The sequence below is a fragment of the Tupaia chinensis genome, unplaced genomic scaffold (assembly GCF_000334495.1).
Source record: "Tupaia chinensis unplaced genomic scaffold, TupChi_1.0 Scaffold150243_1, whole genome shotgun sequence".
NCBI classification, from domain to species: Eukaryota; Metazoa; Chordata; class Mammalia; order Scandentia; family Tupaiidae; genus Tupaia; species Tupaia belangeri.
The window spans coordinates 2,190,644-2,205,394 of record NW_006210084.1 but is presented as its reverse complement, the minus strand read 5'-3'; positions in this window follow the sequence as shown (position 1 = coordinate 2,205,394).

Genomic DNA, 14,751 nt, shown 5'->3' with positions numbered 1-14,751 from the left:
ATAACTGCTTCACTTAACAATCAGATTGAATAGACATATAACTACAGTCTATAGTATGTTATAAAAATATACCCAATATAAATATATATACACATATATATACACATACTATTTTAAATTATTGATACATACCCACGTGTGTGTGTGTGAGTGTGTGTATGTGTGTATGTGTGTATGTATCCTCCAGAAGACTTTGCTCAAAAAGTTAGATCAATAATAATGGAGTTGGTCAGTTGAGTTAACATGACTTAGTATAGAGTAACGCATTTCAGCATGTAAATATTGGTTCTCAGAAAGAGAGGGATACTCAGGTATGCATCATTCAGTGGTATTTCACTTGAGAAATAATAATTGTTAATACCCAGGGATTCAAAACAGCATGACATGTAGATTATTGTTTCTGCACCAAAAACTGCATCTGATCTGAAGATGAGAGGACAAGAATGGGGACAAAAACTTGGAAGAAAGAATGTCACATCTTTGGGGAGAATTGGTATTGGAAGCAGTGCTTTTAAAGGACTCCATGCTGGCAAAAAGAATCAGTTATATTGGTAACTTGGTTGGGAAAATAATTTTGATTGAGGACAGATTCTTCATCATTTTGAGCCTATGAAAGTCATTCTGCCACTTTTTTTCTGTTTAATTTCTTTTTTAAGGTATTGGTTAGGTTCTTCCAAGGAATACTATTTTAGTGAGTTTTAAAGGTATAAACAAAAAGTCTTATAGACTATTTTATAGTAAAGACAAATACATTATAAAAAATATTACTAAATTTTCAGAAATGCAATTTTGTACCATGAGTTCCTGAGCTTAAAAAAAAAGAGCACGGTGGGCATAGCATAAGAGGATTCATACCAGTTTTTCTGTTTTCAACTTATGTTAGATTTGAGTATCTTCTTCCTTTAATTGGAGTATATGCAGCTGCATATCAGTAGACAGAAGGGAAAATAAGCCAGGCCTGCATTTGAGAATGTTTCAGCTCATTTGGATGAGCAATTTTGTTTTTGTCATGTGAACTATTTTAGTTGAACTAAAGCAAGTATCTGGTCCATTCATAAAAGGTGTCTATAGGCCTACTGGGGCTGAAAGTTGTTATAATCACTAGTTCTTTGAAGGCTCAACCTTCTGTTGCCTATTAAAACACTCCAGAAGATGTCTGTGACACTGGAAATCAGAAACATTGTGCTTAATTTATTTCTCAACATGATTTATCAAGGCAATTGTGATATCTTCTATTTACAGAACAGCTTTTTGTAAAGAGCTCAGAGTGGTTTTTGACCATTATCTCATTTTAAGAACATCACAGGGAAATAGAGAGCTCATACTATCTCTGCTCCATATTTGAGATGACAGAGAGGTAAAACAATTTGCCTAACATGATTCAGAAAAACACTGACACCTAGCTAGGGAATGAGCCAAGGTGGGCTCCGTAGATGGGCCTGAGGGCTTTGGTCTCTAAGAGCACTGTACCTTAACTTGACTCTCAGGATGCCTCCTGGAGACCTCATCCAAAGAGAAACATGTTCTACTTGAACTTCAAGGACCCCAACCCAACAATTTGTAGTTATAGGACTCCAGTGACCTTTCCATGATGATCAACTGAGTGAATGTCTAACAAGAACATGCCTGTGGGCTACAAAACTGGGGCCGCAGAATTAGCAAATATCTGTTTTGGTATTTACAACCAAAAAAGAAAACAAGACAAACTGTAGAGGAGAGAACTGGGATGCTTCTCACCCTTGATATTCAAACCATAAAAGTGACATTTAGGAAACATGTTTCCTTTGGTATTTCAGCTTTTAGGTTTTAAGGTATGGCAAGCTGGCTCAAATTAGACTTAAAATGATTAAGAAATTAGGAAAGTAGTCTCATAACTTATGAAGGCTTATTTGTTCTCTGTTTCATACTTTATTATGTTTATTTTGGAAGAAACTGTGATTTAGTTATATGATAAAGAAAATGATTTCATGTGCATAGAAGTTAGCAAATAGAGACCAAGGTAGTTGCAACTTAACATCTTATTTAGATTCACAAGCAGTTGAATGACAAGGCAAAGACCTTCCAGAAGACCATTACAAGTTTTACAAGTCGAGACTGTCCTGGCCATGATCAGATTGTAGTTGCATGGCTGATATAGTAGTCAACAGTGTCAGGTCTGGGCAGATAGGAGGAAGATCTACAAAATGGAGTAACTGTATCAGGGAATTAGATAAAATAATCCACAGTGTCTTAGGCAGTGGTACTTTCCTGTGCTGAATCTGAATCTGAGTCTGAATCAAGCCTAGAGAGAAGCAGGCTATAAACAGAGCTGCTGGGGAGTGTGGAGCAGGCTGGGAGGCTATCCAGAAAGAGACATCAAGGGATGGAGAAGAACTGGAGGATCTAGTGGAGACTGAGGACTCTAAAGATCCATTCAGATGCCGGTGCTGGGAGCCAGGGACAGAAACACAAAGGCTGGCAGGGTAGGTGACTCTTCGCACTTCCAGTGCAAAAGCTGATGTGAAACAAGAGAATTTCTGTGAGCAGAAACTCAAGTCTCCCCTAATAAGTCAGCTTTAAAGGCTGCCAGAAATGATCTGAGAGAAGCTTAGGGAAAATGGATAAGAGAGGAAGGATCCTCTTTTCCCGTGATGGCAGGTGCTGAAGAAAGTAGTTTAGACCTGAACAGGAGCAGGGAAGATGGAGCAATCCCGAAGTAGATGACAGAGATCCAAAGGACAGGCTGAGAAGAGCATGTAGAGTTGGGGCAGGGGGCGGTTGGGAAGTAGAGGAGGCTCAGAAGGCCTAGGGAAGGCCCCAGTCACATGGAGCTAGCGTGGATTCCATACTGTAACAAACTGAGACCTGGGGAAGCTGAGGACTTTTCTCACCTGCACCAGATGATTTACCTGACAGAGTGTAGCACCAAATAATTATTCCCTAAACAAAAGCAAAACTTTGTGCTTGAAGCTTCTTAGCCATGATGGCCCATACTCTGTAAGGCAACAGTCGGGACTACTTGGGGATATGGGGAATGACTTGCCCTTACCTCCAATTTTAGATTTATGGCCATCCCAGTTCCAGCATTCTTCATCCCTCCCTCCTGCTTCCTCTTAGTGAGAAGCACTCATCACCACTTGACATATTCTGTGGTTTTACTATTTGTCAGGCATTAGAAGGAGGCCCCCTCTTGGTAGCAATTATCTGTCCTGTTCACTGATTTCTCCTCAGTACCTAAAGCAGTAACCTGCACATAATGGGGAGTCAGAAAATATTTGTTGAATGAACGACTTGCTGCTAAGTCATCTTGTTTAGAGTCTTTCTCGTGGTCTTTTTTCAGTCTGGTTAATATTCCTTGTATTCTGTGCTATATCTCCTGCCGCAAGGAAGATTGTAAGCCTCTGAGGGCAGCAAATGATGTCATACAATTTCTAAAAAATACTGGGAGTGAGTAGGATAGCACCTGAAGCCTGTGGAGGTGCTTAAGAAATATTTATAAAATTAAAATTATTCCAAAAAATATAGGGCATAATTAACATTCTTAACATTTTATAGTTATACTTATTTAGGAAATGGAATATAGAAAATTCCCTAGCAGTAAGAGGGTAGATTTAAATGGGAGGTTCTCCAACAAGGATGAGTCTGCCATTCCCTCCCCAGGGGTGTTTTGAAAATACCTGGAGACATCTTTGTTATCACATCTGGTGGTGCTGGGGGCACTCCTGGCATCTTAGTGGCTAAAAGCTATCATGCCGGTAACCATCCTATGGTGCCCAGGACAGCCTGCACCATGGAGAAACCTCTGGCTCCAAAAATCGATAGTACTGAGATTAGAAACTTTGATTTTAAGGACCAGCAGTTGGCAGAATGGCTAAGTCTCTGGACTCCCATGTAGTTGACCACAGTTTGAGTCCTGGACCCGGTGGCTTAAACTTATGCCGGGCGCGTGTGTGTGCGTGCCCAAGATCCTAAGAGGAGAATGGAAGAGAAGGGATTACAGCATGGCCATCCTCCCTGGGGGGTGACTTCTTACTTTCTCTCTCTGCCTTTCTGGCTAGCGCATGCGCCCTATAGCAGAAACCTCTTAAAAAAAGAAAAGAAACCTTGATTCTAAAGTAAAACCTTATCACATTATTTTAGAACAATTTTTTTAGCATTTATCTCTGTTTTCTGTTGCGCTCCATACTTCTTGGTAGGACTGGTTTTTCTTACTCTTGATTTGCAGCCCGAGTTCAGCTCAACACCTGGCAAATGTTAGGTTTTTAATAAATGATGTCTGAGTTGATGAATGAATGAATGTTAATGATGCAAAAAAAAAGGGTGCTCCAGTTCCAGTATCCTCTTTGGAACAATGTTATAATTAGAAACTGTATTTCTAATCAAGGCCTTGACATTAAATAATCAATAGGGTCAATGACAAGTTGCAGAAGCAGAGACACAGCATCTACATGTTCCTATCTTTATTTAAGAAGTCCCTTGGGCCTCATGTCATGGAATATTGGCATGGAGAGGCCATTTAGTTCAACTGTCTTAAATTATAAGTGAAGCAGTGGAAACCTGGAGAGGTTAAATGACTGACCTAAGATCTTACAGTTCAGTGGCAGAACTGGGAGTAGAATTCTTTGTAATTCATGTCTTGGTGAGTTTTCATTGCACTAAACTGTGTCCATCATATCAGCCTTACAGAAATTGCCACAACAGTTTATGGTAACAGGAGGCACGATGCCCAATGTATTTAATAGTATATTGAATGTAATACATAAAAATGATATCTTGATAGTATCGTGTTTGACCTGAAACTAATATGCTAGGTATTACCATCATAGATACAGAATTTGAAACATGTAATGTTAGGCCTGGAAGAAAGCTTGGTAACCATTTGGTAAACCTCTATGTTCTGGAAAAGGAAGAAGAAAGGGGGAAGAGATCAGGAACTTATCCAGAATCATAGAAAGAGGGCGCTAGAACACTCCACTCGATGCTGTTTTTAACTATGGGTGTGTTTTCTAAAATGAAATATTACTTGCAAAGCATATTATAGAAAAACAAGGTTTACACAATTAGATAAACTTAAGAATTGCAAAGGTAAACAAAAATAGGTTTGCTTGCTAAAGGACATCTCAAGAGTTTTTCATATATGTGCATCTCTCCAAAAGGGAGACAGGATATATGATTTCTCTAAAGCTTCCCAATTAGGAGATCGTTTGTAATATGCATCAGAATGTACTTTGACCAATGCTATACCATTTCTTCTAGAGTATTTAACTGAGAGAAAAGTGGCAGGCCTGCTTAGGTGTCAAGGGACTTTTAAGTAAACTTTTGGATGGACCATGTCATTTTTCCTCCCTCATGTCTGTTTGAAAAAAGCTGTTGAAAGGATTTTGAGTGAGCATACTTTGTTTCTCATATTAAGTTTCCCAGTTGCAAGTCAAAGTTTCAGAATTGTTCCTGTGACTGGTCCTGCAAAAATTAGAATTGAAGCATTCTCTGGTAGGAAGACATTGGACACAAAGTCAGAGGAAATTGCCTTGGAAAGTCAACTAACATCTGTTGGTTATCAGTGAAATTGGACATAGGCTCAAGGTCTTAAGTGCAGAATTTCAGTGTGGTCCAATGAAGCTGTGGGGCTAGTTAGTTTAAAGAATATGCTAACAAATACACGTTTTCCACGCTGTCTATACAAAAAAACTAGGAGCGGTTTGGTATAGAGAGGCCAAGTCACTTTCTGACCTGCAGTCTGACCCCTTCTTACTGCTAAGAACTTACTCTGTAATACAAAGGAAGGACCTCAGGCACTCTGAAATTGTCACAAGGTCAATATGTAAATTGACTTGAATTTATCATAAAATTATTTCTTAATGAGAAAGCCCACTAACAGAACACTGCCCTTTTCACATTGAGTCTTAGGAAATGACTAAGTCCCAAAGTGCATATTTCACAAATGCATTTACATCAAGGGTCTTTGGTGAGTAGTAAGAAAGTATATTAACATGTAATTAGTGACTGTGAGGAAGAAAGAGAATTAAAGAGGTTCTAAGAATAATCCATATTGGTACTGAGCCTAATGATAGGTAAAACTTCCCACCTTAACCTATTAGTAAAGCAATCCAAAAAGAGAGGGAGTAATTTTTGCAAAAGCGGTCCCAAGGAGTTCAAAGTGTGCATTGTTTTTCTCGCATGATTTCTTCCTAATTGCAAGCCAAGATCTTCAAAATCATTCTTTTGACAGTCCTTTCAGACATTTGGACTGTGGGGACCAGCAGTTAGCGTAATGGCTATGTTGCTGGACTCCCATGTAGTCGACTGCAGTTTGAGTCCCAGACCCGGTGGCTTAAACACACACCAGGCATGTGCGTGCGTGCCCAAGATCCCAAGAGGAGAATGGAGGAGAAGGGATTGTGGCATGGCCATCCCCCCCTGGGGGGTGATTTCTCATTTTCTGTCTCTCTGTCACTCTCTGTCTTTCTGGCGAGCGCATGCGCCCTATAGCAAAAACCTCTAAAAAAAAAAAAAGAAAAAGAAAAGAAACTTGGAGTGTGAACAGATGAGTAGGACTGTGCTTTGAGGTGAGCCTCAAGATGAGCCATCTCTTGCTTCTCTTCATTGAACTTGATGACTTTTAAGTTGACCAGGATCAAAGCCTTAGTTAGGAAATCACAGGAAGAACACCAGTATCTGCCTTATAACTGGAAACAAATCCTAGACCTTCAGAGTGAAACCAGATTTTCAGAGCTGAATCTCATAACATCTGGAAAGAGGTCTGTGCAGTTGAAATTGCCACCAAATGAAATGACCCTCTCAAATGATGAGGTACAAAGCAACAGTCCATTTCTGGGGAAAATTATGTGAGGAAGAAAAGCTTGGGCGAGTTGGCACCCAAATACAGTATTCACTAAATGGTTTATTTAGTGGGTGAATGGAAGGAAACGGATGAGCAGCCAAGGATGAAAACTGTGGATGGATTGATTAGCAGGGACTTTTTCTGACTCTTATAGTTTGGCCTTGAGTTTGATAGATGGGTTCCTCAAAGCATTCAGGGGTCTACCTAACCCGCTCAGAGTTTGTGAGTCATGGTTGACTGATTGTTCAATCAGGACATGCTTTACCTATTCACTTGCTTTCAGGAAATAAAAAGAACCAGAATAAATTATCTGCTTCTCTGCTTGTTTGATGGTAGCCAACTCATCATCCTCTTTGCATGAAAATGCCTTGGCAATTGTTTTGTGTTTACCTCATATGTCAGGGCACAGAGAGGCTGGCAGTGGGGACTCAGAGCAAGAGATGCAGCTCAAAGGACACTGGCTTTTCATCAAGAGTAGTAAATGGAGAGGGTGATAAATAAATGTAAGGACAAGAAGGTTGTCATCAAAAGACGAGGTTGCAGGCCGGCCCATGACCGGGTGGTTAAAGGAACCAGATCCCACACGGTCGACTGTGCAGTTTGAATCCCAGCCCTGGCAGCTTGAAAATCATACCAGGAGCATGTGTGTACATGCCCAAAAGCTGGACAGGATGGAGAAGGGATTGTGGTATGACCACATCCCATGGCAGGTGCTTTCTCCCTCTCCCTGTTCCTCTCTCTCTGGTGAGCACATGTACCCTCTGGCAAATTAAATAGTAATAATAAAAGAGATTATAATAAAGAGATACAGCTGTTCTTATGGTGCAGGATAGGGCATTGAGGAGGAGGCTAATGCTAAGAAATCACTATAGACAGTTTAGTTTTTGTTTTAATTACCTGTATCAGGAGAAAGTCCTTTGCTGAACATTTAGCAGATACTCTATAAAGGAATCAAAACATGTAATTATTGGGAACCAGCAGTTAGCGTAATGGCTATGTCACTGGACTCCCACGTAGTCGACCACGATTCACGTCCTGGACCCGGTGGCTTAGAACTCATGCCGGGCGCGTGTGCGTGCGTGCCCAAGATCCCGAGAGGAGAATGGAGGAGAAGGGATTGCAGCGTGACCATCCCCCTGGGGGGTGATTTCTCGCTTTCTGTCTCTCTGTCTCTCTCTGTCTGGTGAGCGCACGTGCCCTATAGCGAAAAAAAAACTCTCAAAAAAAAAAAAACAAGAAAAACAAACCAAAAAAATAAAAAACATGTAATTATTGGCAAACAAGACATAAAGGAAAACTTTTTTTATTTTATTAAAGGCTTTTTTTTGTACTGTATTTACTTTAAACCATGTGTTCATGGGTTGCTCTGTTCTTTTTAATTAGCAGGTTAAGAACATCATAAAACAATAGGGAAGCCATTCTTTCTTTGTCTCTGTGTGAGATGAGTGTCTAATGATATCAGCAAGCTTTTTTGGTAACAAAACTTGCAAATATTTCTTTTTTCACTGCTTCAGATCCCACAAATATCCCTGAGGGCTCAGGTACATTAAATTTAGACTAGCACCACTTCAGGCAGACCTGGTGATTAAAGGCTATTCATTTCTATTTTATGGTATTAAATCTAAGCCTCTTGCAAGTTCTAAGACAGATTAAACAATGTAAAAGCAACTGCCTGAAAGATGCACAATGGAACATGAGTCTTACTGATTAGTAAGTGAAATGAATCTCATTCAGAAGCAGGATAGTTATGTCTGAAGAAAACTTTCTGAAAAAGTTGATGATTGAAAAGAGGTTAGGGACCAGCAGATGGCATAATAGTTATGTCCATGGACTCCCACATATTCAACTGCAGTTCAAGTCCTGGGCCTGGTGGCTTGAAAGTCACGCTGGGCATGTGTAGGTGCACACCCAAGATCCCGAGAGAATGAAGGAGAAGGGATTGTGGTATGATCATCCCCCCGGGGGTGATTTCTCACTTTCTGTCCTCTTTCTCTCTGTGTGTCTCTGGCGAGCGCACATGCCCTATAGCAAAACACTCTCAAAAAAAAAGTTTCAATCAGGTAAATAATTAAACTGAATTTATCATAGATGAGCATTTTGCTGGAAATTCCTCTGTGTGATTAAATATTATAATGTTACTGTTCCTAATTTGATACACTAGTATCATTTCAGAAACTTACATCTTTTTTTCTTGTAAGTCTCTGGAGGGCTAGATGGTATGATTTAAAATAACTTGAGATTATGAATTAATTTTTACCATTTCTTCTATTCTTTTTTACTGCTATTATTTTCAAGTTTATTTGTTTCTTTTATGAACTAGAGAGAGTGCAGTAGTCCCAACAGACTCTTGATGATGCAATCCACCCCCGGCTCTAGCCAGCCAAGGATGAGCCCAATGTGATCGGGAAGGTCTCTGGACACAAATCCTGAGTCTTTCTATTTGGGTCAGCCTTGCAGATCTTCCATTTTACCAGTGCACCACTGTTCAGCCCCTCCTCTTCCATTCTTTCTCATATAATAGATGTGTCATGGCTGTGCTTTTGGTACATCTGATAGCCAGTGTTTATATCCATCAGTGGTGTAATCATCTATTGACTACCTCAGTTGCCACAGTGACAACTCTTTTGCTAGCATTACATTACCTTTGAATATAGGAATCTTTTTTTAAATGGTATGATTATACAATGAAATGCCATACAGCAATACAAAGAGTGAACTGCTATCCTACAGACATGTTTTAGTGAAAGCAACCAGATAAAATGAATATATTTTATATACTCCCATTTAAAGATTAAGAACAGACACAAGTAATAAATGGTGATAGAAGTCTGAGTAATGCTTACTTCCAGGGCCAGATGGGTAGGCATATGAGGGAAACTTCTGGTTGCTGGCTATCTTCTATATCTTGACATGGGCACTGGTTACATGGGTCTATACATATGTAAAAACTCACTGAGCTATACTCCTAAGATGTCATATATCTTAAGCTTCAATTAAAAGTTTTCAACAATTAGCTATTTAGATGCAAGATATAGTATAACAACAATCTCCCCACCTCCCAAAAAAACAGAACTGTCATATAATCCAGCAGTCATATTTTTGGATATTTACCTAAAATAATTTGCTTAGAGATAACTACTCCCATGTTCATTGCAGTACTCTTCACAGTAGCCAATTTATAGAATCAAGCGTCCATCAGCAGATAAATGGATAAAGAAAATTTCACATATAATGGAACAGTATTCAGCATTCAAAAAGAAGGAAATTCTGTTATTTGCAACAACATGGATGGAATTGGAGAACATTAAGTTAAGTGAAAAAAGCCAAGCACAGAAAGACAAATACCACGTGTTCTCACTTACCTGTGAACTCCATACCAATCAAACTCATAGAAACAGAGGGTAGAATGGTGGTTACAGAGAGGAGTGGAAGGGGGTCAGAAGAAATGGGGAGAGGATGACACAAAGTCTCACTTAGGCAGGAGGAATTTTTTGTGTGAGAGCTATAGCACAGCCTGATGACTATAGTTAGTAGTGTGTCATACATTTCAAAGCTACTGAGAGTAAATTTCAAAAATATTTAAGATGACAAATACGTTAATTACCTTGATTTAAGTAATACATTATATGAATAAATCACAATATCACTTTGAACCCCCAAATATATCCAACTGTGATTTTATAGTTCATAAAAAAATAAACTGAAGAATGACTTCTTCTAGTGAATGTATAGACAAGTTTACTTTGTAAGCAAGAAAGGACCTCTGAATTGGGAATACACTAACACCGAACACATGCTGGTTTCTTTCCCATGTGTTTCTTCACTTCTTTCTCATGAAACCTTGCAGAATAAGCAGTCTCATTCCCATCGTATAGATTGCCACCCAGCATAGTTCATCACTAGATGTTCTGCAGCTGCTAAATACAACTGTGCTGAGATTTAAGCCCAGACACATCTGACTCCAATCCATTGGGAGAGTTAATGAAATTGTGACTGCAGTAGAAGTCAAATTGAGAATTGAGTCTGATAAATTTCGAGCTTTGATTGTTGTAGTCTCTAGTCTTTCCAGAGTATTTCTAATGCAGTTAAGGTAAGTATCCAGCTGTGGTGTTGAAATTCAGCATTTTGGTGGAATAAAGTTGTTCAGGGAACCAAGGTTAGGTTACCAAACTTGGGGCCATTGTGGTTTTTTTTTTTTTTTTTCTTTCAGTTTGAGAACAGAACTTGCCAGTGGCATAAAAGAGAGCATGTGAATTAAAACAGAAATCAAGAAAAATTCTATCAACTATAGGTGAAATAATTTGTAAATATTCATAATGTGAAGTTTTTCAATTTACTTGATCATGATCCATTTTACCTTTGTATAGGTTCCTCAAAAGCTCAAGTTTGTATCAAATATTTGTGAAAAGATCATTTTTTGCTGTCAATTCTCTACCCTTTAACAAATTATAGATTTTTTTCTCAGTGTTTAATAATCTGCATCACTTATGTTCTTAGTACAACAAACTATGTTAACTTTGTTTCAGGGATCATTTTGCCCATCACCCTAGAATGGTAGAGTAGTGGAATGAGACTTAGTCCTTAGCAATCATATATGGGACCTTCTCATCTCAGAAAAGGCTGGAAATTAGTGTCCAGAAGGCACAATAATCTCATTGCTGTATTGCTCAGGAGTAATGATGCTAAGTCTGGTATTACCTTTATGATGTTTAGCACTGTTTTCTGGCTCTGTGATGAGTCACCTCAACAATATGGTGAACTTTTAGGGGCCTTTAACTAAATCATATATGTTTAGGAAATTCTCTTATATTTCCTTTCTGCTGACATATTTCTGATAGTGACTCAAGAGGTACCTTAAAATGTAATAAAGACAGTGTTGATGGAACTCACCTATTAAATTCACTCCCCTTTATGTCTCAGTGACTTCATATGGTTCAGTAATCTCTGAGCTTTCCAAATCAGCATAGAATGAAGCATTGATACCTAATGGAGTCAGTTCTTTGGAATGGAAGGCCTATAAAAGATACTCATTCCAGGGACCAGCAGTTAGCGTAATGGCTATGTCGCTGGACTCTCACGTAGTCGACCGTGGTTCAAGACCCGGACCCGGTGGCTTAAACTCACGCCGGACGCTTGTGCGTGCATGCCCAAGATCCCGAGAGGAGAGTGAAGGAGAAGGGATTGTGGTGTGGCCATCCCCCCTGGGGGGTGATTTCCTGCTTTCTGTCTCTCTGTCTCTCTCTGTCTGTCTGGCGAGCGCACACGCCCTATAGCAAAAACCTCTCAAAAAAAAAAAAAAAGATACTCATTCCAAATCCCTTATCTCAGAGCTGAGACCTTTTTTTCTCCAAGTTTCTTCCATTTTTGCTTCTTTCCTTCCTTCCATGGACAAGACAGAGAGGCAGTAACCCTGAGGGTATTTTTTTGCCGTCGCTGATGATCCACCCCAACCAACCCATGATCTCGATGCTATGATCCATCCCGAGTCAGCCCATGATCATGGGCTGATGTACTCAGGGAGATTTTTGGACATGAACCTAGAACCTCCCCATGTGGGTTAGTCTTGCAAACTGTCATGCTTTACCTCTCCACCATCATCTGGCCCCTAGAGCTGAGGACTTTTAAAACATAAATTCATAAACATCTCACTGACCACTTTTTAAGGGAGAAGGTTCAAATTATTTTAAGAAGGAAAACATCGTAGAGAATAATATCCTTACTAAGGAGTCATTGCTTCCCACCTAACCCCATTTCCTTATTCATGTGATTGAAATGGGGAAGAGGAAAAGAAAATAACACAAATCGGACTCCTGACATTTAAGGACCTTTTGTTGTCAAGAAAGAGAGACATAGCTTCCCCAGGGCAGTGTGCCCAGTAGAAGTTATCTCTACACACAAGACACCTGTGACAAATGAGTCCACATTGTAATGCACAGCCTTTCTAGAACTCTACCACTCTCAGTGCTGACTGGACCGTGCCAGAAAGGAGCAATTCTAGTTATAATCTATATTTTCTTATGCTCACAAGGGCTCTAGTCTCTCAGTGCTGTTTACTCACAGAATTGTCTCTTAAATGAGGCAGAAGAGCCTTTAGAAATCATCTATGATGCAAGATGATGGTGCAGCAGTAAAACAAAGCTCTGTGAGAGAATCCCACAGGAAGGTTCCCTGTTCAAGTCTGAAGACCTCCCTGAGTACACCAGACATACACTTGCCCATGATCTGGGGTTTGCTGAAGACTGGGGATGAATTGCAATGTCAAGACCTTGTTGGAGGAAGGCCAACCCCATAGCATAGCAGTTAGATGTTGTGAACACAAAGCTGGATCTTATATATGGCTGATCAGGCTTTGAATCCTGGACCCATGGGGTTTTAAAACATGCTGGGCGTGTGCATGCCTAGGATCCTGATAGGATGGAGAATTACAGCATGACAAGGCCCTGTTGGGGTGGGTGTTGTATGGTCTCTCTGTCTCCCTCTCATGCATATGCATATATATATGTATTTAAAAATAGACCCCACTGGGGATCCTTGTCTCTCTCACTCGTAGAAGAAATAAATATATTAACTTTAAGGAAATCATCTAGTATCTGGTCCTTATTTCAGATGAGGACTTTGGGGCCAGCCTGTAACCTGGTGGTTAAGGTGACTGGACCCACATGGCTGATTGTGTGGTTCTAGTCCCAGACTTAGTAACTTTAAAAATGCATCAGGTGTGTGCGTGCATGCCCAAAACACCAAAAGGAAGGGGAAATGGAAAAGGGATTACAGCATGACCATTCCCTGTAGAGGGTGTTTTTTTTTCTCTGTCTCTGGTGAGTGCATGTACACTCTGGCAGATTTCAAGAAGGGGAAAAAGGAAGAAATGCTACAGAGGTAAAGTTACTGAATAGCTGATCGAGAGCTCACTGGGAAGCCAGATTCTTTGACTTCTGAACAAGGGCTTTGCCCTCTTGGGTGTTACCTGGCTACATGCTAAACAGTCTCTATCTGGAGCCACCCAGGTGAACTCCTGAGGGCTAAGAAGCATCTGGATGGCGCAAGGACACAGAGGCCTCACTAGTTATAGAGCTACAAACAAACTGGGACTAAGAGCAATATCACCTTGAGGCCTGACAAGTCCTGAGCACGGCCTCGTATCCTACTTTTCCTGTTGCATGGACTTGCACAACTGTGTCCCCAAGCAGACCCTCAGACCCTAGATTCTAGGCCAATCCTATCCAATAAAATTTTCAGAATGATGGAAGTCTCTGTTAATAGTCATATGTGGCTATAGAGAACTTCAAATCAGTAAGGTTGTGCAACTGAGGAACTAAACTTTCAACCTAATGGAATTAGATTAAATTTAAGGAGCCACATGTGACTAACAGCTGCCATCTAAGACAGAGCCTCTTCCTTCCTGTGACTGTGAATTTTTAACTCAGATCTCAGTGTCTGCATTGCTTTCTTTCCGCTCCCCATATCCCAGAGATGAGATCATCTCATTTAATCTAAACTAAGTGTAGATACAGTGAAAGATTATAAGTATTTTTTATTCCACTGCAGCATGCACTGTATCTTTTAAAGTAACAAAAGTTCATAGAACAGGTTGCATCAACCGTTCAGAGGGCAGGGCTGCAAATCCAATGTGGAAACTGTGGAACTAACTTCTCTGTGTCTTCTATTTCTTTCTGGCCTTGATTTTCCCAGATCTTAAGGAAAATCAAAACATCAGTAGTAGAATTGTCAGATTTAGCAAATACAAATACAGGATGACTTGCATGTTTATGCAAAATTTGAATTTAGCTAGGTATTTTATGTTTTATCTGGCAACCCTCTTAATCTGTGTTCTTAACATATACATTCTATTGCCTTTTTACTTCTTTTTATTGCCTTGAGAAAGAACAAAGTGAAAATTCTTAGACATATTTTCACCATATTTTATTTTTCAT